General features: G+C 37.8%; 1 long non-coding RNA gene across 2 annotated transcripts; it reads right to left on the reverse strand.

Annotated features, from left to right (window-relative positions):
• Positions 1-1,004: 1,004 nt before the first annotated feature.
• Positions 1,005-23,277, reverse strand: LOC111536031. 2 transcript variants are annotated; one of them, XR_002729629.2, is made up of 7 exons: positions 23,120-23,277; positions 20,892-21,002; positions 19,209-19,411; positions 17,271-17,408; positions 15,479-15,590; positions 2,834-2,962; positions 1,005-2,477 (listed from the first exon to the last, which is right to left on the reverse strand). It is a non-coding gene; the product is annotated as an uncharacterized LOC111536031 (long non-coding RNA). The 2 variants fall into 2 exon arrangements; XR_002729628.2 differs by lacking the exon at positions 20,892-21,002.
• Positions 23,278-25,164: the final 1,887 nt, after the last annotated feature.

Consider the following 25,164-nt stretch of genomic DNA (forward strand, 5'->3'; position numbering starts at 1 on the left):
GATTCAATGCCATCCCCATTAAGCTACCAGTGACTTTCTTCACAGAATTGGGAAAAACTGCTTTAAAGTTCATATGGAACCAATAAAGAGCCCGCATTGCCAAGACAATCCTAAGCCAAAAGAACAAAGCTGGAGGCATCACACTACCTGACTTCAAACTATACTACAAGGCTACAGTAACCAAAACAGCATGGTACTGGTACCAAAACAGATATATAGACCAATGGAACACAACAGAGTCCTCAGAAATAATACCACACATCTACAGCCATCTGATCTTTGACAAACCTGAGAGAAACAAGAAATGGGGAAAGGATTCCCTATTTAACAAATGGTGCTGGGAAAATTGGCTAGCCATAAGTAGAAAGCTGAAACTGGATCCTTTTCTTACTCCTTATACGAAGATTAATTCAAGATGGATTAGAGACTTCAATGTTAGACCTAATACCATAAAAACCCTAGAAGAAAATCTAGGTAGTACCATTCAGGACATAGGCATGGGCAAGGACTTCATGTCTAAAACACCAAAAGCAACAGCAGCAAAAGCCAAAATTGACAAATGGGATCTAATTAAACTAAAGAGCTTCTGCACAGCAAAAGAAACTACCATCAGAGTGAACAGGCAACCTACAGAATGGGAGAAAATTTTTGCAATCTACTCATCTGACAAAGGGCTAATATCCAGAATCTACAAAGATCTCAAACAAATATACAAGAAAAAAACAAACAACCCCATCAAAAAGTGGGCAAAGGATATGAACAGACATTTCTCAAAAGAAGACATTCATACAGCCAACAGACACATGAAAAAAATGCTCATCATCACTGGCCATCAGAGAAACGCAAATCAAAACCACAATGAGATACCATCTCACACCAGTTAGAATGGCAATCATTAAAAAATCAGGAAACAACAGTTGTTGGAGAGGATGTGGAGAAATAGGAACACTTTTACACTGTTGGTGGGATTGTAAACTAGTTCAACCATTATGGAAAACAGTATGGCAATTCCTCAAGGATCTAGAACTAGCTGTACCATATGACCCAGCCATCCCACTACTGGGTATATACCCAAAGGATTATAAATTATTCTACTACAAAGACACATGCTTGATTACTATAGCTTTATAGGAGTTCTTGAAGCTGGGTAGTGTCACTTCTATAGCATTTCTTTTTAAATATTTTCTTTGCTATTCTGAGTCTTTCGTCTTTCAATATAAATTTTAGAATCAGTTTGTCAAAATTCACAAACTAACTTGCTGGAATTTTGAGTGGGGCTGCATTGAATATGTAGATAAAGTAGAGAACTACTGACATTTTAACAATCTTTCTATTCTTAAACGTGGATTATCTCTTCCCTTACTTAGATCTTCTCTGAGGTTTTTAATCACAGTTTTTTAGATTTCTTCATATATATCTTCTATTTATTTTATTAGATTTGTACCTAAATATTTCATTGCTATTTCACCTGAAATCCTCACATTTTCTGTTGTCAGTGACTAGTCACAGGTCTTAAAATGCTACTCAATGAATATGATAAAATGCATACTGAAATGACATTTTTGATTAATTCAGTAATAAGACAAAACACAGAATAATTTTCTCATGTAGATTACACTCAACTGAAAAGATTACTGTATATTCGTTTATACACTAACATCATTCTTATAAATAAAATAACACTAAAATGATACATTATGATAAAGATTTTAAAAAGATATTTAAACAAACTTTTTTTTTCAAATAATGTATTAGTTTCATGCAAAGTAGCTCCTAAAGTTTTATAAATGGCTTGTTTCTTTTAGCATATTCCTTTTTTCTTCAGAGGTCTCTTTTAAGCCCACAGACTTTATAATCAGTCTTTTGTTTTGGGTTTATTTAATAGTAACATTTTCCCCACATTATTTGTGATTACACAGACACATTAGGCTTACAATATTTTGAATAGTCTAAGGTGAAAGCCAATGTAATGAGGATAAACTTGATCTGTGTTATCTGTCTCCTGAGGTGCCCAAGAACTTGATCGTCATTCCCAGCAGCTTCTGGCTGACATTTCTCAGAGTGAGAATTGAGGTGTACATTCAGATTCATGAGCTTTTAAAGTATCAGGTAGAATGCAATTCTCTTGTGCACTCTGACCCACCCATAGATGAGGTCTCTGTTTTTTTATTTTAGACTATTACTTTCATGTCTGTACCATACTATTGCAAGTTTTATGATTTGTCATAGTGGAGAGATTCATCAAATAAAAATATAGGACATAAAATTAACTCTAAAATTTAAATAAACAACAAATAACTTTGGGGTGCACATGTATTCTGTTGGCTATTATCAGCTGTTACATTCTGTAAATTTTCCAAAAAAATAATGAGAATATTTATACTTTAGTTATCAATTCTAATCCATGATATCATGCTGTTTTCTTGTCCTGCCTCAGCACCAATTCCCTGAAGAGCACTGTTGAAGGAAGACTCCATCTGATGATTCAGAGAAAGTATTTTTTAGTGTGTTATTGTTATTAGCAGAAAGAGGGACATAAAATACATGGGGTGAGCTGAATATATCTTAGGTAAGAGAGAAAAATATTCAAATTCTTATGTTGTCTGATTATTTTTTATCTTTTTTGGTGTGTGGCTTATAATGTATTGTATTAATAAAAGTATATAAACATGTAATTTACAAATAGTTGCCAATATTATTAATATATGTTTACGTATTGTATTACTGGTTTTGTCAAAAGAAAAATGGGGATATACAGGGAAAAGAAAGAGAGATCAGACTGTTACTGTGCCTATGTAGAAAAGGAAGACATAAGAAACTCCATTTTGTTTACCTGGCTAGTTGAGGATGCTCGATTGAGGTGTCTCCATCTTCATGGAGGTGCTTTTCTTTCCATCTCCAGTGGGTTCATTGTAGAACTTTAAATGTCTAATGAGTATCCAAACAGGAAGCTGATTTTCTCCTGGTGAAACACAAGCAAAACCTCTCCCCCATGTTATCACCTTCCCTATTTCCCATGTTTTATTTTTATTATCTTACTACCAAATCAGTTTTCCTTCATTCCTTCATGTGGGCTGTTCTTTTTATCAGTAAGATGTTGTTCTGCAGAGGTAGAGGTCTGATTTCCATAAATGTTAAAAAATTTTAAAGTATAGAGTGCTAGATTAAGTTGCATCTGGGGAGTGTTATACTCCTTACTGTCTTTTCTTCTTCTTCTTCTTTTTTCTTTTTTCTTTTTTCTTTTTTTTTTGTTTAACAAATTGAGTTTTGAGGTTCTATTAGCTCTTTCAATTATGGCCTGTCCTTGGGAATTATAGGTAATTCCTGTTGTATGTGTAATTTTCCACTGATTTAAGAATTTTGAACCCTCAACATATAGAGACTATTAAGTTCTTAAGTCAAGAGTATCCTGATGCTTTTCCTGATTCCATCATGACAGCAGAGCAAAATTTTGCTGAGGGTGCAGACAAATGCTGAAGAACTATCAGTTATTCGTTCTGGCAGTAACATAAATGTGTTTCTTTACTAACTTAAGCTTTTGGACAAAGATAAACAACAATTTTAACTACAAAATGTGTTTCTTCTAAACTCATAGATATCAGTAGGATGTAGAGCAATGTTATACAGTATAGTGATAATTGACAATGAAATATAACTTGACCCACTTTTATCTCAGAAGAAGCTGAGTCATTGTGGTAGTATTTCATTTTTTTCTGTGTTGTGAAGCTACATCATTTGAGTCACTGGACTAAATACATTTGATAACACAATGATGCCTACATCCTGGCAAATAACATTAGTAGCTGCAAAATTGTTCAGTGAAATCGTGCAAGGTGTTCTGATGTTGTGGATTTCCTGAGACAATTTGAGGAAAAGTATATTTTAAATTGGAGACCAAAGTATTTTTCAAGGCATAAGAAGGTATTCCTATATTAAGTAGGATCTCCAAAAAAAGGATCATGATGTGATCATTTTGATGTAACTTTATGGTTTTCATAAAGTTATTGCAAGTAGTGTTTAGTGTTTATCCTCTTGAAAAGTCAATGATAGACATCAGAAATATGCTGATGTGTTGAAAAGAATTTACATAAAGAATCTCTTAGATGGAAACAAAACTGGGAAAGACCCAGGGTCATTTTTAGGTGGTACAGCTAAGAGGGTTTTGGTAAGTACAATAATGCCCTCCAAAGATGTTTATGTTCTACTTCTCAGATACTGGGATTATATTATAACTAATGGCAACAGGCATATAAAGTTGTACATAAGATCAAGATTGCTAATCTTCTGATGAAAAATGGGGATATTATCATGAATTAGAATGGTGAGTTCAGTGTAATAACAAGGGTCCAGAAATATGAAGAAAACGGAGAATAAAAAATGTCAAAAAGATGGCACCTTAGAAAGACAAACAGATATTTTTTCAACTGCTTGCTCTGGTAATTTTCTCCATATTATCAAAAAATTCCACCCAGTTGCATAAACTGTACATATAATTGAATAATTTTATATGTTAATGGTATCAACATGCTAAATATAAAATGAGAGAATATAAAACAAAATCTAAAAGGAGAGGTCCAGGTACAATGAGTGTGCATCCTATAAGGTCATCATTGTGGATGACTTGGTGAGACAAATATTAATACATATATGTTTTATTGATATTATTGCATACACAATTTAATGCAGAAAATAATGTAGAGACTGAATTATCAAGAAGTTATATGAGATAGTCTGGATTTATTTAGAATAAGAGGATAATGTAAAAATGAAGACGATTTGTGATAAAGATATTGACTACCAAATAATAAACACTAATGAGATGGTCTTTCTTTTCCAGATATACAAAACGTTTCCTCTTTGCCATTTAGAAGAACATACTTTCCACTTATGTTATCATTAAAAGATGCCTTTTATTTCCAAGCTGGCATTGGAGTAAGCCAGCACTTACTTTCCCCCCCCCCCAACATTTTCACATTCTCTCTGAATAACAAGCCTAAGCCCCATGGCCTGATCACCTGTCACTTGGCCTTTATTCACATAGTGACGCTTCTCATAGTAATGTGTTTGTTGTGTCTGGATGTATTTGAGTCACAGCATTTTTGGAATGACTTCAAATGCAAAATGTAATTCTACCTGAGCAGAGTGACAAGGGGCCTCTCCTTCTGTACCACCTGCCTCCTGAGTACTCTCCAGGCCATCACCATCAATCCTAGCACTTCCTGCTTGGTAAGAGTTAAACATAAATCCACAAATTACATTATCCATGTTTTCTTCTTTTTTTGGTTCCTCATTTTCCAGAAGTAACATGATTATGTACACAGTAGCTTCTTTCAAGTGACACAGACCAGTCAACTCACAAATACTGACAAGTAAATACTGCTCCTTTTCCTAGATAATCTCTATAATCAGGGGACTAATTTTTATTCTGGCATTTTCCCTGAATGCTTTCTTTGTAGAAATTATGTTGCTCTCAAGTGTGTGCATGGTGACACTCTAGTTTAAGCACCAGAGGTGATCCCAGCACCTTCACAGTCCCAGCCTCTGCTCCAGTTCCTCTCCAGAGAAAAGTGCCAACCATACATCCTGCTGCTGGTGAGTTGCTTTGTTGTCATGGGTTCAGTGGACATCATTATTTTATCCTCCTTAACCATGTGGTGGGCTTTTAACCCAGTTATCCTGGATATCTAAAGGTTTGTGGTCCATCTTCATGCTTTCATTTGTTCTTTGGTACAAATAAATTTGTCTTTTGGTACAAATCAATTGAAAAAATAATAATCAATATTCTGCAAAACATAAACTAAAAGAGGCATCAATTTTTAATAAGATCATAACAGAAAAATAATCCTCTGAAAAAATAGATTTTTCCTCCCTCAGTTAAATTATTGAAGTAGCATGGGATTTTCATCTGACTTAAGTAAAATGTGTAAAATTGTAATTTCATATCTAAATATTTTGAATTTGATGCTACCAAGAATTATTTGGTTTCTTTAGTTCAAAGTTCACCAGGTTTTGATATTCCCAAATCAAGTCTCTTACTCTTTAATTTTTACACACAAAAAGCATTTCTTTCTTCTTGAAGTGTACTCTTAAGAAGCTGCCATTCATAACCAAATCACTTAGTGTTTTTTCTTTTGAAAATATTTTACTCTTTTTTTGACTAAGGTATTTTAGCTAAGTATCTAATTCTTGGTTTAATGATAACTTTACTCACCTCTATTAGTATTCATTTCTCTGGCTGTGGCTCTACAAAGCTGTGTTCTCTTATCTTTGCAAGTTACGTATTTTTCTTTTGCTGATTTTTAGTGTTTTCCTCATTTTTGGTATTATGCAGATTAACTATGATTTTTATGTATTATTTTTCTCTTTGTTGACGCACTGAATTTCTGAATTCATGTTTTCAATTGTAGACACTTATAAGTTACCAACTCTTTGACTATAGCTATTTATTTTAAAATATATTTTAAGGAAACAGTTAATTTGTTTTCTCATTCTTCTACCTCTACTCTTCAAATATGTATAATTATACTTGTGTTTTCCATTATGTTTTCTCTTTTTACTGTATTGGAATATAATAATTGTGCTAATTTCTGTTCACTAATCTCATCAGCCTAGATAAAACTTTAATTTTTAACCTATATGTTGATTATATTAATTGTATTTTTAAATATCTATCTTCTACACAGCTGTTTTCCAAATATAACTTCTTAAGCTTATAGCTTCTTGTTCTTTCCCTGTTATTTTTTTTCTTTTTTTATTGTATTGAATTTCTTCTGACACTCATTCTAGTAACTTATTTCTCTGTGTGCAATGTAAGTTATAATTTGGTTCTCAGATTTGAGATATCTGCAGTCAGTTTAAGGTTTTTTTTTTTATTTTTCATTTGCTTTATGGCAAGTCAGACAACCTGCATGGATTTGGCATCATTGTGTTCACCCATATCTAAGAGCAGCACTTGCTTCTTAGCTTGATGAGTTGTTTCTGGATTGTTTCTTTATTTCACTTATATACCTGGGAGATGTTCATATTTTCCCTTCAACTCTATTCAGCATTTTAGGAATTCTTATGACTTTCTGAGAAGTTTAGCTCTCTGTACTAAATGTTTTTAATATGTATAGTATTTTCCTAAAAAGCCCAAATATCAACAGTGTACACATGAGGAAAACTATATATATCTATATAATATATATATATATTATATATAAAATATATATGAATATATATTTCGGTTGCAGACAATAGCATCTCATAAAAAATCCCAAGTTATTTCATTTAAAAGATAACTCTCCTCCAATATACTATGAGGTAACAAAAATTTGTAATGTGTAACTTTTTAATACTAGAAAACTGATTTTACATTTTGCACAAATTTTTGAAATGAGTACTTCCCTGTTTTTCTATAGAATTTATATTGCCAAAATTGCTTATTTGAATTTAGGTTTTTGGCTTTCATCACATGCTTCCTCATTAACATTTCCCTCAATCCATAAATGCAATCTCAGTTTGAATCTTCCATTTAACCCAGAAGTTAATTTTTAAAACCTTAATAAAATTTGAATGTAGCTAGATATTATTGGTTGGCTACATATTAGTGAATAATTTCTATTACTTAAAAATGCTCAGAAAATATGATATGCTGAATTTCCACTGTCATAAATTCAATAACATATTTTAGGCCTAAACCTTTCCATTTCAAATCCTTGGGTCTGGTATTTAAAAATAATAGTTATCCCTTGTTTTCTGGCCAAAAATGCTGCCCATTTATTTTTATTCCTAATTAGTCAGACTTTCTAACAAGTTTATTTCACATTATGTTTATTTGCTTGTTGTATACCAAAACCATTAATTTCTATAATTTGAATGTCACCTAGTATGAGTGAAAAAATGTGTCACTAGGGAAGAAGGTAGATGGAGAAAGCGAAGATGTTGATCAGAAACTACCCAAATTTCATTTACAGAGGAGGAATAAGATTGAATGATCTAGTGCAAAAAATAATGAATATGATTAATAATGCACTGTATATGTCAAAATTGCTAAAAGTAGATTTAAAAATTGATTTACACAATATTTTACATATTTATAAGGCACATGCAATATGTTTTTACATGTATAGAATTTGTAATGATCAAGTCAGGGTAACTGTGGTATCCATCACTTTGAGCATTTATCAATTCTATATGTCAGGAACATTTCAAGTTATCTCTTCTAGCAATGAAATATAAAATACCTTATAGTTAACTATGGCCAACCTACAGTGCAACTAAACACTAGATTTTATTCCTTTCCAACTGTGGGTTTGTACTCATCTACGACCCTCTTTTCATTCCCTTTCTCACCCACACACTGTGCCAGGCCTCAGGCATATACTATGCTACTCTCTGTCTCTATAAAAATCATCATTTTAGCTTCCACATATGAGTGAGTGTGTGCAAAGTTTTTCTTTCTGTTTCTTATTTCACTTAACATAATGACCTCTGGTTCCACTCATGTTCTTTATATGGCCCAATAGTATTCCACTGTATATATATATATATATATATATATATATATATATATATATACACACATATATATATACACACACATATATATATACATATATATATACACATACACACACACACACATACATACACATTTGTCCAATTATTCATTGGTGGAAACTTTGATTTTATATAAATGTTATTGTGAATAGTGCTGCAATAAACACACAAGTAGGGATAACCCTTTAATATAGTGATTCCTCTTTCTTTAAAGAAATACCCACCCAGTAGTGGGATTCCTAGATCTTACATTGTATAATTTGAAGATTTGTTGATACTCCATACAAATTTTAGGATTGTTTTGTCTATTTCTGTGAAAAATGGCATTAATATTTTCATAGGGATTGCATTTAATCTGTAGCTTGCTTTGGGTAGTATGGTCATTTTGATGGTGTTAATTTTTTCAATCTATGAAGATGAGATATCTTTCCATTTGTTTGTGTCCTTTAAAATTTCTTTAATCAGACTTTTACAGTATTTTTGTAGATGTAATTCACCTTCTAGATTAAATGTATTCCCTAAATATTTTATTTTTTTTAGCTATTGTAGATGAAATTACCTTGTTGATTTTTCACTTAATTATTAGTATATGGAAATGTTATGGATTTTTATGTGTTGGTTTTATATCTAAAACTGTACTGAACTTAGAGATTTTCTTTGTTGAGTCTCTACGTTTTTCTAGATATAAGATCGTGACATCTACCAAAAAAAGAGACAATTTGACAATTTTCTCATGGATGAATATTCTTTCTTTCTCTTACCTGATTGCTCTGGCTAGGACTTCCGGTACTATGATGAATAGTAGTGAAAATGGGTGTCCTTGTCTTGTTCCCGTGCTTAGAGGAAAGGCTGTGAGCTCTTCACCATTCAGCATACTATTAGTGGTGACTTTGTTATATATGACCTTTATCATGTTGAGTTATGTTTCTTCTATGATATGCCTAGTTTGCTGAGAGTTTTTATTGTGAAGACCTGTTGAATTTTATCAAATGCTTTTTCTGCACTTTTGGAAATAATTCTATAACTTTTGCCCTTCATTTTGTTGATGTGAAGTAAAACGTGTGTTGATTTGCATATGTTGAACCATCACTGCATCCCAGAAATAGATCCCACTTCATCATACTGTATTATTTTTTGATGTGCTATTGAATTTGGTTTTCTAGTTTTTTTTTTTTTTTGAGTATTTTTGTATCTATGTATATCAGGAATATTGGCCTATAGTTCCTTTCTATCGGGAGAACCCGCTCCCGATGTTTAACGTGGGTTCTTTTCTATTTCCTAAGTGTCTTGGCTGGTTTGAGAAATAAAGGGAAAGAGCACAAGAGAGAGAAATTTAAAGCTGGGTGTCTGGGGGAGACATCACATGTCGGCAGGATCCGTGATGCTCCCCAAGCCGAAAAACCAGCAAGTTTTTATTAGACATTTTCAAAAGGGGAGGGAGTGCACAAATAGGGTGTGGGTCACAGAGATGACATACTTCACAAGGTAATAAAATATCACAAAGCAAATGGAAGCAGGGCAAGATCACAGGACCACCGGATGGGGCAAAATTAAAATTGCTAATGAAATTTAGGGCACGCATTGTCATTGATAACATCTTATCAGGAAACAGGGTTCAAGAGCAGACAACCTGTCTCACCAAAATTTATTAGGTGGGAATTTTCCTCCTCCTAATAAGCCTGGGAGCACTACAGGAGACGAGGGTTTATACACTGAGCTCCATCTTGCTCTGAGCACCATCTGCTTTGAGCTCCATCTTCTCTGAGCTCCATCTTGCTAAGAGCTCCAATCACTTCGAGCTCCATTTTGCTCTGAGCACCATCTACTTGGTGTTACATCTTGTTCTAGGCACCATCTGCTTGGAGCTCCATCTTACTGTTAGCAACATCTTCTCTGAGCTCCACCTTACTGAAAGCTCCATCTGCTCCGAGCTGTAGCTTGCTTGGAGTTCCAATCACTCTGAGCTCTCTCCTGCTCTGAGTACCATCTGCTTGGAACTGCGTCTTACCCTGAGCAACATCTGCTATGAGTTCCATGTTGCTCAAAGCTCCATCTTCTCCAAGATCCATCTTGCTCAGAGCTTTAATCACTCAGGTGCATCCTGTGAGCACCATCTGCTCTGCGCTATATCTAAAATCAAGCAATATCTGCACCAAAGTCCTATCTTGCTTAGAGCTCCTTATTGCTCAGCTTTCCATCTGCTCTGAGGACCACCTTGTTCAGAGATCCATCTTGCTCAGAGCTCCAACTGCTCAAAGCAATGTTCAGAGTTCCAGTGAGTCCAAGCTTTATCTTGCTTTGAGCTCCATCTTACACAGAGAAACATCGGCTCCAAGCTCTACCTTGCTTGGAGCTCCTTCTTGTCTGAACTCTGTCTTCTCTGAGTTCCAATGACCCCATGCTCCATCTTGCTTTGAACTCTATCTGCTCAGAGCTCCATCTGCACCAAGCTCCATTTTGCTTGGACCTCCAATCACTCTAACCTCCATCTCGCTCTGAGCACCATCTGCTCTGAGCTCCACCTTGCTCGGAGCTCCAGTCACTCCGAGCTCCATCTTGCTCTGAGCACCATCTGCTCTGAGCTCCATATTGCTCTGAGACCATACGCTTGGAGCTCCATCTTACTCTGACAATATCTGCTCCGAGCTTCATATTGCTCAGAGCTCCGTCTCTCCTCTGGAGCTCCATCTGCTCTGAGCTCCATCATGCTTGGAGCTCATCTTGCTCAGAGGTCCATCTTGCTGTGAGCACCATCTGCTCCATGTGTTTACTGCAGCACTATTCACAATAGGAAAGACGTGGAACCAATCTATATGTCCATCAGTGATAGACTGGAAAAAGAAAATGTGCTACATACACACCATGGAATACTATGCAGCCATAAAAAGGTATAAGATCAAGTCCTCTGCAGAGACATGGATGAAGCTGGAAGCCATGACCCTCAGCAAACTAACACAGGAACAGAAAATCAAACACTGCATATTCTCACTCATAAGTGGGAGCTGAACAATAAGAACACATTTTAATACTATTGCATCCTATGAAGATGGTCTCTGTTTCTCTTAACAAAGGATATTTGTACTTTGTAATTTTTTTCTCTCTCTAAAGGATTGTGGCTTCTCCTGTCTGTGCCATTTTAGGGTACAGGCTAACTCATCTTGAAATGACCCACTCCATGTCCACACATGGTTGGTCCCTCCTATAAACTGTTTGTTACCACCCGTGGGTACATTTGAGGAGAGGTGACCTCACAGGTACTGCACTAGGAAAATCACCAACTGAAAGAATTGCTGAAACAATGAGTGTGTCTGGTTATTTCAAAGAATAAATATAAGTCAGTTGAAGGTGATAAAGTCGGTAACATCTTGAGGTGATAAAATGTCAGTAACATCTTAGATGACCAAGACTAATCCTGTGGGGCCCAAGAACGTATTACAATATGGATTATCCCAGCAAAAGTATCACCCATCAGACAATAGCAAAAGACACTCAGGCTCAAATGTTAAATGTCCTCTCTTGATGTGTGAAAGCACACGACCAACAGGAGGCAAAAACATCAGGGAGACAAAGGTTTTGCTGCATATCTGTGGGCTTGTCTCCACTGAGATACTCAGAGCCTACATCTCCTCTGTTACCACTGCTGCTTTTATTGTACAGCACTTTTCCATATATGTTTAATTCTATTTTTTGAATTCTATACTTCATGGTTCTCTCAGTCATGAATCAACATCTCACTTTCAATTTCCAAGTATTTACAATACATGAAAATAAAAGTTATTTTATTTTTTATTTTTTGAGATGGAGTCTGCCTCCGTCACCCAGGCTGAAGCGCAGCAGCACAACGTCAGTTCACTGCAAGCTAGGCCTCCCAGGTTCACGCCATTCTCCTGCCTCAGCATCCCGAGTAGCTGAGACTACAGGCACCCGCCACCATGCCTGGCTAATTTTTTGTACTTTTAGTAGAGATGGGGTTTCACCATGTTAGCCAGGATGGTCTCAATCTGACCTCGTGATCTAGGCTTGCTTTGGCCTCCCAAAGTGCTGGGATTACAGGCATGAGCCACCGCACCTGGCCTGAAAAGTTATTTTTTATATTCAGACTTTCATGGGATATTTTTATTTATTCTTCTTTACAATGAATTTTCTAATCTCCAGAGCACAATCAGATAGTAGCTATATTGCAGTAAAGCTCAATTTATCAACTGATTAAACAATCATTGACCTCTTCATACTGTTAAATACACTTTTCTAAAATTGTGGTTTATTTTTTATTTGTACAAATCCATTTAATATTTTATACATTTTTACAGCAATTCTAATTTGGTTAAATTTTTAAAATATACTATGCTGTAGAATCCTGACAATGTCTTTTTACATCTATGAATGCCATTTTACACATGGCATTCTCATCAACTCTATGAATGTGCTTAATAGTATTAGTGGATTCCCTAATGCTGAACCTCACTTGCCCTCCTGCCACAAAAGATGTCTGGTCATGCTACAATATCCTAATGTGTTGATACAATGGCTTCTAATATTTATAAGTTGTACTTTTACATCCATATGTCCTATTTGTCTGTGGTATTCTGCGTATCTCAATCCAGTTAATGATCTTATATCACCCTTATATATCCTTCCAAACTTTTGGGGGTAATGTTTAACTGCTTTATAACTCTTACACAGTTTAAGTGACATTTGTTTACTTTTTCTTTTTTGAGATGGAGTCTCGCTCTGCCCCCAGGCTGGAGTTCAACGGCATGATCTCGGCTCACTGCAACCTCCGCCTCTGGGATTGAAGCTATTCTCCTGCCTCAGTCTCCCGAGTGCTGGGATTACAGGTGCACACCACCACGTCTGGCTAATTTTTGTATTTTTAGTAGAGACGAGGTTTCACCACGCGGACCAGGCTGGTCTCAAGCTCTGGACCTCAGGTGATCTGCCTGCCTCGGCCTCCCAAAGTGACAGGATTACAGGCATGAGCCATCGTGCCTGGCCTACTGAAACTTTTTATACTGGAACTTACTTGTGTATTAGAGTGCTCTTTTGACAAATACCTCTGTGATTTCTATTATTTCATTAATGTTTGCCCCTGTTGAGATACAGATTCTAGATTGATGAACCACCCAACTGGTACTGTGTTCGTAATATTGTTAATCACAGTAAAAGTAGGTATTCTTTTAGAAAATCAAGGTTGAAAGCTTAAACACACACATACAAAGAAAACAAAATAAAACTTAACACTGATCCTCTCCATCCATTAATGGCATAAACACAGAAAGACAACCAAACAGACTAAATGAGGGAGCCAGATAATCAGACCAAAATTACATAGAGTAAACACATTTTTTAGAAACACACCAAAGGCACCCAGGTTGAGAAACTTGGATAGTCACATGCAAAGGACTAAAGTAAGACCCTTATGTTGCACAAGACACAAACGTCAACACAAAATAAACTGAACACCTAAGTCTAATCCTGAAACCAAAAAAAAACTCCTAGGAAAAAACATAGAGTGAGTGTCTATTTTGGGGAAACCTGAATCTGTGCACACCAGTTGCAAAAAGAAAAAATTAAGGAGAATGTAACAATAAACAATACGATAGCTTCACCATCTCTCTTATTTCCCAATGGGACACAGAAATCACTGCTAACAAAAGCAAATATAAACATGTTAGACAAAGGACAACTTTAAAATTCCTAAACAAGGAGAAAACAATGAACCCAAAGAAAAGGCATCCTGCAGATCGGGATAAAATTACGGAAAATCATGTATCTGAAAGGAACTGTTATCTAACATACACAAGAAACTAAAGGTACTAAGTGGGCAAAAAGATAAAACAACTAAAAACTATATTTATCCAAACAACCCGCTACTGGAATAAAAATATAAAGGCTACCCAATGGACAGAATGAGGGAGTCCCATATGCCACCCAAATGTATATACAGGGAACACATTTTTCAAAATAACAAAAAATGGCACAATGGGTAAAGGAAAGTCTGTTCAATAAATGATTTTGAGCAAACTGGATAACCACATGAAAAACAGTGAAATAGGACAAAAGTCAATGTAAATTACACTGAAGACCTAAACTAAATCTTGAAAGCACTTACTTCTCTTAGGAAAACACAAGGTTAGTGTATACTTTATAAGACTAATCTATGCACACAAGTTGCAAAATGTAAAATATAAAAATAAAAAGAAAAGAAAAATTAGAAGAAAAAAACCCATAGACAATGCCATGGTTTGGCAATCTTTTTCACTGTTTTTAATTGCACACACAAGTCACCACTAATATATAAACATGTGGGACTACGGAAAACATTGGCTCTTATGTAGTGAAAAGGAAACAATGAACCAGAAGAGAAAGCATCTCACAGATTGGAAGAAAACTAGGGAAAATCCTATCTTTGAAAGGGGTCATTATAAAACACGTGCAAGAAACTAACAGTACCATGTGAGGGAAAAACAAAAACAGAAACAAAAACAAATACCCAAGTTAAGTCTGGGCAAATGACCTGAATAGACATGTCTGAAAAGTAGATGTGAAATTGACTCACAGGTAAAAGAAAAGTTTCTCTCAAGCTCTAATCCTCACAAGAATGTCAAGGAAAACCACACTGAGATACCACTTCCATCCACATAGAATGAATGTTACCGAAAACAAAAAATAAATAAATAAATAAAAGTTTGAAAAGGAAACCACCAGTATAGACTCGCAGAAACTCTTCTCAAACACTATTGGTGGGAATGTCTATTTGTACACAGACTAGGCAAAACAGCTGGAAGCTCCTCAAACAAAGTAAAAACGCCATTTCATCTAGCCACCCACCACTGGCTGTACATTTACAGCCAATGAAATTCCTACGTGGAAAAGACACCCGCCTTGCCCTCTATACTGTAGTACGCATAATAGCCAAGATAGGAAATACACCTACCTTTTCATCCATTGATGAAGGGATGAGGAAACTGCAATGTTCATCCAGAACGGAATATTCTTCAACCATAGAAATGGGTGAAATCTAGTCATTTGCAGCCATGTGGAAAAACCTGGGGGCCATTATGTTAAATGAAATGAGCCAGGCAGAGAAAGGCATATACTGCATAATCTCACACATGTGGAATCTAAAACACATGCATGTGGAATCTAAAACGACCTCATAGAAGTACAAAGTTCAACAGTGGTTACCAGAGGCTGGGGAGAAGAGGGGGCCTGGGCAGGGATTGGTAATGGGTACAAAGTTACACTTAGAAAACTGAGATGAATCCGGCCCTTCTCTTCTATAGCAGGGTGACTAGGGTTAATATTGCAGCGAATTTTCCAAATAGCTGGAAAGGATGCTGAATATCCTCTCCACAGACAAGTAATACTTAGAGGACTTCATAAACGCTAAATATTGTGATTTGATCAATATGCTAGGTGTACCTATATCAAAATGGCTCCTGCACCCTCTAGTTACATACATACACTCTAGGGTGATTTCTTTTAAAAAGAAAGATGCCAATGATGCTAAAATTCACATGGAACCATGAAACATCCTGAATTTCTAAAACAATCCTGGAAATACAAAGCACATGGGATGCATCACTGTCCTCCATTTCAAAATATATTGAAAAGCTAGTTATCTAAACAATAGATGACTGGCATTAAGTAAGAAACCCAAACCAACAGACAGAATAAAGCAGCTCAATCACAAACCCAAATTCCTAGGTAGTGTACCCATTTTGTAAAAGAACACCAAAAAACACAATGAAGAAAGTGGAATCTGTTTAATAGTTTTGAAAATTGGATATTCCTATGTAAAATAATAAAATAGGACCCCTATTGTGTAAAAGCCACAACAATCAACTCAAATGAATTAGAAACTCATACACAAAACTTGAAAGCATCAAGCCCCTCCGATGAGAGGACATACAGTGTGGGTATATTTAGGTCAGCGTGGACCTGTGTTCACAGTATGCCAAAACAAAACAAAAAATACGGGGGAAAACGCATGGGTGATAGATTAGTTTGGTCATAATTTGATTTTCTTCATCAGTCATCTACATCACAGGGAACCAAGAAAACAGACACATGTGGGACTCATCACACTCTAGAGTTTGTGCCCAAGCAGATAAAAAAAAAGAAAACCATGAAAAAAATAAAAAATTATCCTGAAGTTTACAAGAAAGGTTTCAGCAAACACACATCTGAAAAAAGATTGTCTTCAAAATGTCTAAGCAACTAACATTACTTACTAGCAAAAACACAAAAGAGAAACTAATAACCAAACAAAATGGGGCAAAATAATCTGAATAGGCATTTCTGCAAAGAAGACATAACATTGAAAACAGGTTTTTAAAACTTGGATAACATCACAAATGATGAGAAAGATGTAAATCAAAACAGCACACATATCATCTCACTATAATTCAAATGGATGTTACCAAAGCGATAAAATATATTAAAAGAGACATAAATGCTGGTGTAAATTTCCAGAAAGGAACTCATTTGATAAGAATGTTAATTAGTGTGCATACTACAGAAACCAGTGGGAGGTTCCTCCAAAAATTAAACCTACAACTACCACTTCAGTGGTAGTTCTAACAATTCAACTACTAGAATTCACTAATAATTCTACTACTAAGTACACTTTCAGTGCAAAAGAAATCAGTCCATGCAAGAGATATCTGCCATCCTATGTGGACTGCAGCACTATTCACAATTGCCAAGATAAAGGATAAACTTACCTGTCCATCCACAGATGAAGGGATAAAGTAACTGTGGTGGATGTACACGAATAGAATATTCTTCAACCAGAAAAATAGAATGAAATTTCATCATTTGGAGCCACACTGTTGAACCTGGAGGACATCATGGTAAATGACCTAAGCCAGGCAGAGAAAGAAAAACTTTGCCACATCTCACTCACATAGAATCCAAAATAAAAGGCTTTATTGCATAGATCTAGAGAGCACAATAGTGGTTACCAGATGTTGGGAGGACGAGGGGGCATGGGCAGGGATCAGAAATAGGTGCAAAGTTACACTTAGATGAACGAGTTGTTCCTCTCTGTTCCACAGTACAGTGACTAGAGGTTAACACAACATTATACCTTTTTCACAAAATCCGGAAAAAAGGATTCCAAATGTTTTCACCACAAAGAAATTAATAACTGTTTGTGATAATACAGACTCTTGCAAATGCAAGATTCCAAATTGTTTTCACCACAAAGAAATGAACAACTGTTTGTGATAATAGAGACTCTAAATATCCTGATTTTACCATTCCTCTGTGTCTGCATTAACCAAAATGCCCCATTCTAACTTCCCCCATTGTATAACTTTACTATGTGGCCAACCTTTTGAAAAATATGTAAACATGCAAGGCTAAAATTCATATGGACCACAAAACACCCTGAATTTCCAAAGCAATCCTGAGAAATCCAAACTACATCAGTTGTGTCACACTTTCCGATTTTAAATTTCATTGAAAAGCTAAGGACCCCATTACACACAGAGCAGTGGAACAGATTAGAGGACCCCGACATAAACCTGCACCCCTAATAGCATCTGATCTTCAACAGAATCCACAAAAATAAGCTTTGGAGAAAGGACTCCCTCCTCTCAATAGATGGCGCTGGGATAAATGTCTAGCCAGTTGCAGAAGAAAAACTGGCGGGCCCCTGTGTCTCATCGTGTGCAGAAATTAACTCAAGATGAATGAAATATGTAAATGCAAGACCTCAAACTATGAAAAGCCTGTAAGAAAACCTAGGAAATACCCTTCTTCACAGAGGATTTGGCAGAGCATGGATATGCCTAAGTCCCCAAAAGCAAGTGCAACTAAAACAATTATTGACAAGTAGGACCTAATATACAAATGAGCTGCTGCACAGCAGAAGAAACTACCAACAGAGTAAACAGATAGCCTACACAACGGGAGAAAATGTTCCCACATATGCACCTGATGAAGTCTATTATCGAGAATCTACCTCAAATGTGTTAAGCAAATAAATCAGCAAAACAAAAACTCAATGAAGAAAAAGGGCAAGGGGCATGAAAACACGCATCTCAAAAGAAGGTTTACAGCTACCAACGGACAGGACAACATTTCTCTACCTCAGTAATCATCAGAAAAATGCAAAGCAAAAGGTCCATGAGATAGCATTTTACATTTGTCAGAATGAAAATTATGACACAGTCCACAAGAATGAATGCCAGCGAGGCAGAGGAGGAGAGGGATGCTGGTCTGCTGTTGGTGGAAATGCAAACCAGTTCAGACACCATAGAAAGCAACGTGGGGATTTCTCAAATAACTTTCTCCACGTCACTAATCCTCACAAAAATGTCCATGAAAACCACACCAAGATTCCGTCTCATTCCTCTCAGAATGAATACTATCAAAAACAAACAAAACAAAATTTTTGAAGGTGACAGCCAGTGTAAATTTACAGAAGGGTAACCTCTTACACGCTATTGGTGGGTTTGTAAATTAGTATATACACTATGAAAAAACAGCTAGGGGTTCCTGAAAAAATTCATAGTAGAACTACCATGTCAGCTTGCAGCCCCCACCACTGGTTCCACATCTGAAGCAGTTGAAATCCCTAGGTTGAAGAGAACTATCTGCCTTCCCGTGGGTACTAAAGCATTTGTAGCTGTGACCAAAGTACAGAACCAACCTACCTGTCCGTACACAGCTGCAGGGATGAAGAAACTGCTGTACAGATGCACCACGAAATATGTTTCAGCCACAAAGCTTTGGGAAATCCTGCCATCTGCAGCCACATAAAGAAATCTGGAGCACATCAGGTCTAAAAAATGAGCCTGGTAGAGAAAGTCCCATGCCATGTGATCGCAGGCATGTAGACTGAAAAAAGTTTTATCTCCTAGAAGTAGAAAGTTGAATAGAGTTACTAGAGGCTGCCGGGGAGGTGGAGGGGGTCTGGGAAGGAATCAGTAATGGGTACAAACTTACTCTCAGAAAAGAGTAATCAATTCTGGTTTTCCATTCCACAGCAGGGTGACTAGCCTTAACACAAATGTATCATATGTTTCAAAGTAGCTAAAAGGAAAGATTCTGAATATTGTTACCACTCAAAAAATATTAACTATATGAGGTATAGAGATGTTAAATAACCTGATTTTATCATTACTCAACATATACATGTATCAAAATCTTCCTTGTACTCTCTAATTATATACATTTAGTATATGGCAAATAGTATTTTAAGAAATATAAGAAACAATGCCAAAATTTATGCGGAAATATGAAACACCCTGAATTTCCAAAGCTATCCTGAGAAATACAAACCATACAGGATGCATCACATTCCCTGAGTTCTAATTAAATGAAAATCCCTAGTTAACCAACCCATATGTCACTGGCATACACAGAGAAACACAGACCAATAAGCAAAAAGGACACTCAATAATAAATTTATATAGTGAACAAATAACAAATTTATATAGAGTGAACACATTTTTCAAAACACCACCAAAATGACACAATGGAAAAGGTTTCAAAAACTAGATATCCATATGCAAAAGAATAACACAAGACTCTTACGGTACTAAATACACAATAATCAACTCAAAAGGATTAAAGATTATACACAAAACTTGCAACCATAAAGTTACTATAAAGACAACCTCAGGTGTGCATATACTTAGAGATGTGCATATACTTGGATGTACGCTCACTTTTTGCTCATGTATGCAAAAAGTAACAAAAATACAAGGGAAAAAAATAATTGACAATGGACTGCTTTGGTGATTTTGTTTTTCCTTGATTAGTAAACAACAGCACAGCAAACCAAGAAATTATATACATTTGGGACCACATCAAACCGAAGAGTTTGGGCCCAACAAAGGAAACAATGAACACAATGAAAAAGTATACTAAAAATTATAAGAAAAGTTTGGGCAAACATACAGTGAATAAGTGGTTATTATTGAAAAGGTACAAGCCAGTAATACTACCAGCTAGCAGAAAAAAAAAAAAAAAAAAAAAAAAAAACAGAAAAATAACCAGACCAAAATGGGGCAAATAACCTGAGGAGCTATTTGTGCAAAGAAGACAGGAAACTGACCCAATGTTTACAAAAACGTGGTTAACATTACTACTCATGGAAAAAATGCAGATCAAAACCACACTCTGATCTCATCTCACTCTAACTAGAATGAATATTACAAAAAGATAAAAATATTTAAAAAGATAATTCCTGGTACAAATTTCCAGAAAGTAGAACTGTTTGTGGAAATGTAAATTAGTATTAACACTATAAAAAACAGTTGGGGGTCCTGCAAATAATAGAAAAAAAAGAAATAACATACCATCTAGCACTACTGAATACACATTCAACCTACCTGTTCATTCACAGGTAAAGGGATCAAGAAACTCTCATATACATACACTAGGGAATATTATTTGGCCATCAAAATAATGAAACAGTGTCATTTAGAGCAACCCAGAAGAACCTGGAAAACATTATGTTAAATGTAATGAGTTATGCCTAGAAAGACAAACACTGCAGGATACCACTCATGTGAAATCTTAAGATGTTTATCTTAAAGAAGTAGAAAGCACAATATTGGTTACCAGGGTCTGGGAGATAAAGGCGGAATGGGGAAGGATTGGTTAAGGAAACAGAGTTATCCTAACTTTAAAGGAATAAATCTGAGTGTTCTCCTCCTCAGCCTGGTGACTGGAGTTAACAAGATTACATTTTTTTAAAGAGCAAGAAGGTAGAATTTTGAATGTTCTCTCCACACACACAAAAAATACCTAGATGAGGGAATAGACATCCTAAGTACTCTGATTTGATCATTACCCAATCTACATGTATGAAAATGTACCCCTAATTATGGACCTTTATGTTGCAAAAAAATGTTAAAAGAAATAAATAGATATTGCTAAAAATCACAGGGAACCACAAAAGTAATGAATATCTAAAGGAATCCTGAGAAATACAATCAAAGCCAGGACCCACAATGCTTGATATCAAATTACACTGCCAAGGTGTAGTTATGCAGCAGATATATGGTACTTGCATAAAAACAAATACCTACAACTATGGACAAAAACAAGGAGGACAAAAACATGACCAACACAAATATGGACATAGTCAAACGACTTTGATAAAGAACATCACAATGTGGAAGGCAGAGTCTGGTCAATGAATACCTTTAAGAAAAATGATATCCAGATGCAGCAGCGAGAAATAGGACCCTTATTTTACACAATGTATGAAAATCACCTCCCTCAAATTGAAGGCCAAAAGACCATAAATCACAAAATGTTTTTAACTAACACAGAGGTTGAGCATATATTTTGGGTCACTTGAATCTCTGCTCACCTTTGCAAAGACGAAAAGTAATACCCTGGAAGAAAAACCTCATTGACAATTAAATGCTTTGTCACTGACACATATTTTCTTATACGGGTGACCAAAATTACATGCATGAAACGCAAAAATAAACATATGGGACTACATCAACCTGAAAAGTTTCTACACAGCAAAGAAAACTACTTTCCAAATAAAAAAGCATCCTATAGATTAGGCAAAAACTTCAGGCAATCAGGTAATTCATGAAGAGTTGTCATCTAATGTGTACACACACACAAAAAAACTACAAAGTAGCAAAATAATACAATCTAATATGTCGCAAAGAACCTGGACAATTCTGCGCAGACATAAAATCTAGCAACAGATAAGAGATAAGGTCCTCAAAATTAACTATTCATTAGAAAACTGTAATTCAAAACCATACGCAGATAATCTCACACTTATTGAATACTCCTAGAAATTTTTTTCAAAATAGGAGAGGCCGGGAGTGGTGGCTCACACCTGTAATCCTAGCACTTTGGGAGGCTGAGACGGGAGGATCACCCGAGGTCAGGAGTTTGAGACAGCCTGACCAATATAGTGAAACCCGTCTTTACTACAAATACAAAAATTAGCCAGGCATGGTGGTGGGCGCCTGTAGTTCCAACTACTTCAGAGGCTAAGGCAGGAGAATTGCTTGAAACTGAGAGGCAGAGGTTGCAGTGAGCCGAGATGGCGCCACTGCACTCTACCTGGGAGACAGAGCGAGACTCCATCTCAAAAAAAAAAAAAAAAAAAGGAATGTGTGTGTGCTTTTCGAAAAAGGGGAACTCACTCACACACTGTAGGTGGAAATGTAAACTAGGATACACACCATGGAAAACCGCTAAATAGCTAGACTCCTCAAAGAATTGAGACTACAGCTGTCCCTTGCTCTAACAAGGTCTCTTTCTAACGGTCCTGAGGCATCAAAAATAACCCTAGACCCCAGCTCAGAGTCCCGTGGGGCTCACAGGGACCCAGGTCCCGCGCTTCACCGCCGGCTCTGGGCCAGGGCGCTCCTGTACACCGAACGCGGCTCGGACAGGGGCATAGACTTCCTGACGGGGATGTAGACGTTGCCGCGGCCAGGGTCCCACAACCGCCCCCACGCAAACAACTCGGGCCCAGATGCCTACCAAGAAGTCAGAGCCCGAAATGAGGGAGCGGCCAGGAAGGTGCAGGGAGGCCAGGAGGGTTCCCCGTGGGGTCCATGCCCCCGCCACTTACCTCCAAGACCTCCCTCTTCCTCCGCCGTCACATGGAAACCACCACTGCTTCTCCGAAGCTCGCTCTAACCACGTAACTAAGACTGTTGGGACCGCGCAGGAAGCGCAGTCTCGGCTTTCGTATTGGAATGCCGGCTGGCGGCCTCCCTAGCGCCAGGTTGAAGCACCACCCCTTCTTAAAGGGGCCGCGGCACGGATTGGCCAGGAGCAGCTTGCCTTGCGGCATAGGCTGAGCCTCTGCCCACCCCCAGGGTTGGACGAAAGGCGCCCGGTCTCTCATCCTCCCTGGCTCTAGGGCCCTGGAGGTCGCAGGAGCCTCCCTAGGACCCCAGCCCCGAGATCGGCTCCCTAGCGCCTGGGACCTGCCCCTGCCCTCCTCTGGACCTCAGCTTCACCATCAGCAAAGGAAGCGGCCTGACCGGAGCTCTGGGGTCCCTCAAACTCGGCGCCTCAGGATCCAGGATGGGCTCCCCTGACCCTCTGCAGAGGGGGCCCAGAGAACTACGGAAAGCTGGGAGCTGGAGGGACAGTACCGTGGGCAGCAGGGCCTCCCCGGCCTCACTGTCCCCATCCATCCTGTGGGAGCCCGGGGGCCTCGGTAGGGCCCAGACAACCGCGGCCTCACCGGGGCTGCCTGGGTCACCGGGCTCCCCAGAAGGCAGGCAGGGACCCTGGGGTACGGTGCCACCTCAGCTTCCCTCTGCGTCAGCGCCCGCGAGGGGCCCTGCGAACTCCAGACTCGCCCCTTCCCAGAGAGGGGGACCCGCATTGGTCTCTGTGACGCCCACGGGAGGGGCCGTGCTGACCTCTCCCAGGGAACTGAGGGCGAGGCAGGGGGAATCCCGGCCACCTCTTGAAGCTCGCTGTGCCCCCCAACCCCAGAGAGCACGCAGGAGCAAAGGAAAGGAAGGAGAGCCCATACATTTTCAATCTTTCATTTCCTTGTTTTCTTTTTTCTTCCCCCTCACCTCCAAAAGGAAAGACAGTGTAGCTTCGTCGCCTGTGCATCATCCATTCCCCGGGGCCATGTTGCAGATCCAGCCCTCTGGTTGCCTCAAGGGGCCTGGGCACTCTATGGTCTGCATGCAGCCCGGGGCCTGCCCAGGTGAGGTATACGGCTGCCACAGCGCTGGGGTCGAGCCTGGCTGGGGCGCACAGGCCTCTGCGGGTGCTGGCTGCGTGGCTCCTGGGAGGTGGAACAAGAGGGTGCTCCAAACCCTGGCTGCAGAGCTCTTGATGTCATGCCCGGTGCCCTCCATCCACTGCCTCTGGGCAGCGCTCCAGAGCCCCAGCCAGGGAAGAAGTCTATCACTTCGTCCCTCATTCGTTGGAAAAAATCAAAAGCACATCATAATCCCTGGAACAACCACTGAAAAACACATCAGAAATAGAGCAAAATAATAAAATAGGATTGTAAATGCCACACTGAAATAAGTTTATTTTAAAAATGGTAGTCAATGGAAAAACAGGATCAGAAGACAGGAGAGAGGAAAAACAAATAAGTTATCTGACTGAAACAGAATTAGAAATTAACAACAGAGGAGAGGATGTGGAGAAATAGGAACACTTTTACACTGTTGGTGGGATTGTAAACTAGTTCAACCATTATGGAAAACAGTATGGCAATTCCTCAAGCATCTAGAACTAGATGTACCATATGACCCAGCCATCCCACTACTGGGTATATACCCAAAGGATTATAAATTATTCTACTACAAAGACACATGCGCACGTATGTTTATTGTGGCACTATTCACAATAGCAAAGACTTGGAATCAACCCAAATGTCCATCAGTGACAGACTAGATTAAGAAAATGTGGCACATATACACCATGGAATACTATGCAGCCATAAAAAAGGATGAGTTTGCGTCCTTTGTAGGGACATGGATGCAGCTGGAAACCATCATTCTTAGCAAAGTATCACAAGAAGAGAAAACCAAACACCGCATGTTCTCACTCATAGGTGGGAACTGAACAATGAGATCACTTGGACTCGGGAAGGGGAACATCACACACTGGGGCCTATCATGGGGAGGGGGGAGG

The sequence above is a fragment of the Piliocolobus tephrosceles genome, chromosome 9, assembly GCF_002776525.5.
Source record: "Piliocolobus tephrosceles isolate RC106 chromosome 9, ASM277652v3, whole genome shotgun sequence".
In the NCBI taxonomy this organism is placed as follows: Eukaryota; Metazoa; Chordata; class Mammalia; order Primates; family Cercopithecidae; genus Piliocolobus; species Piliocolobus tephrosceles.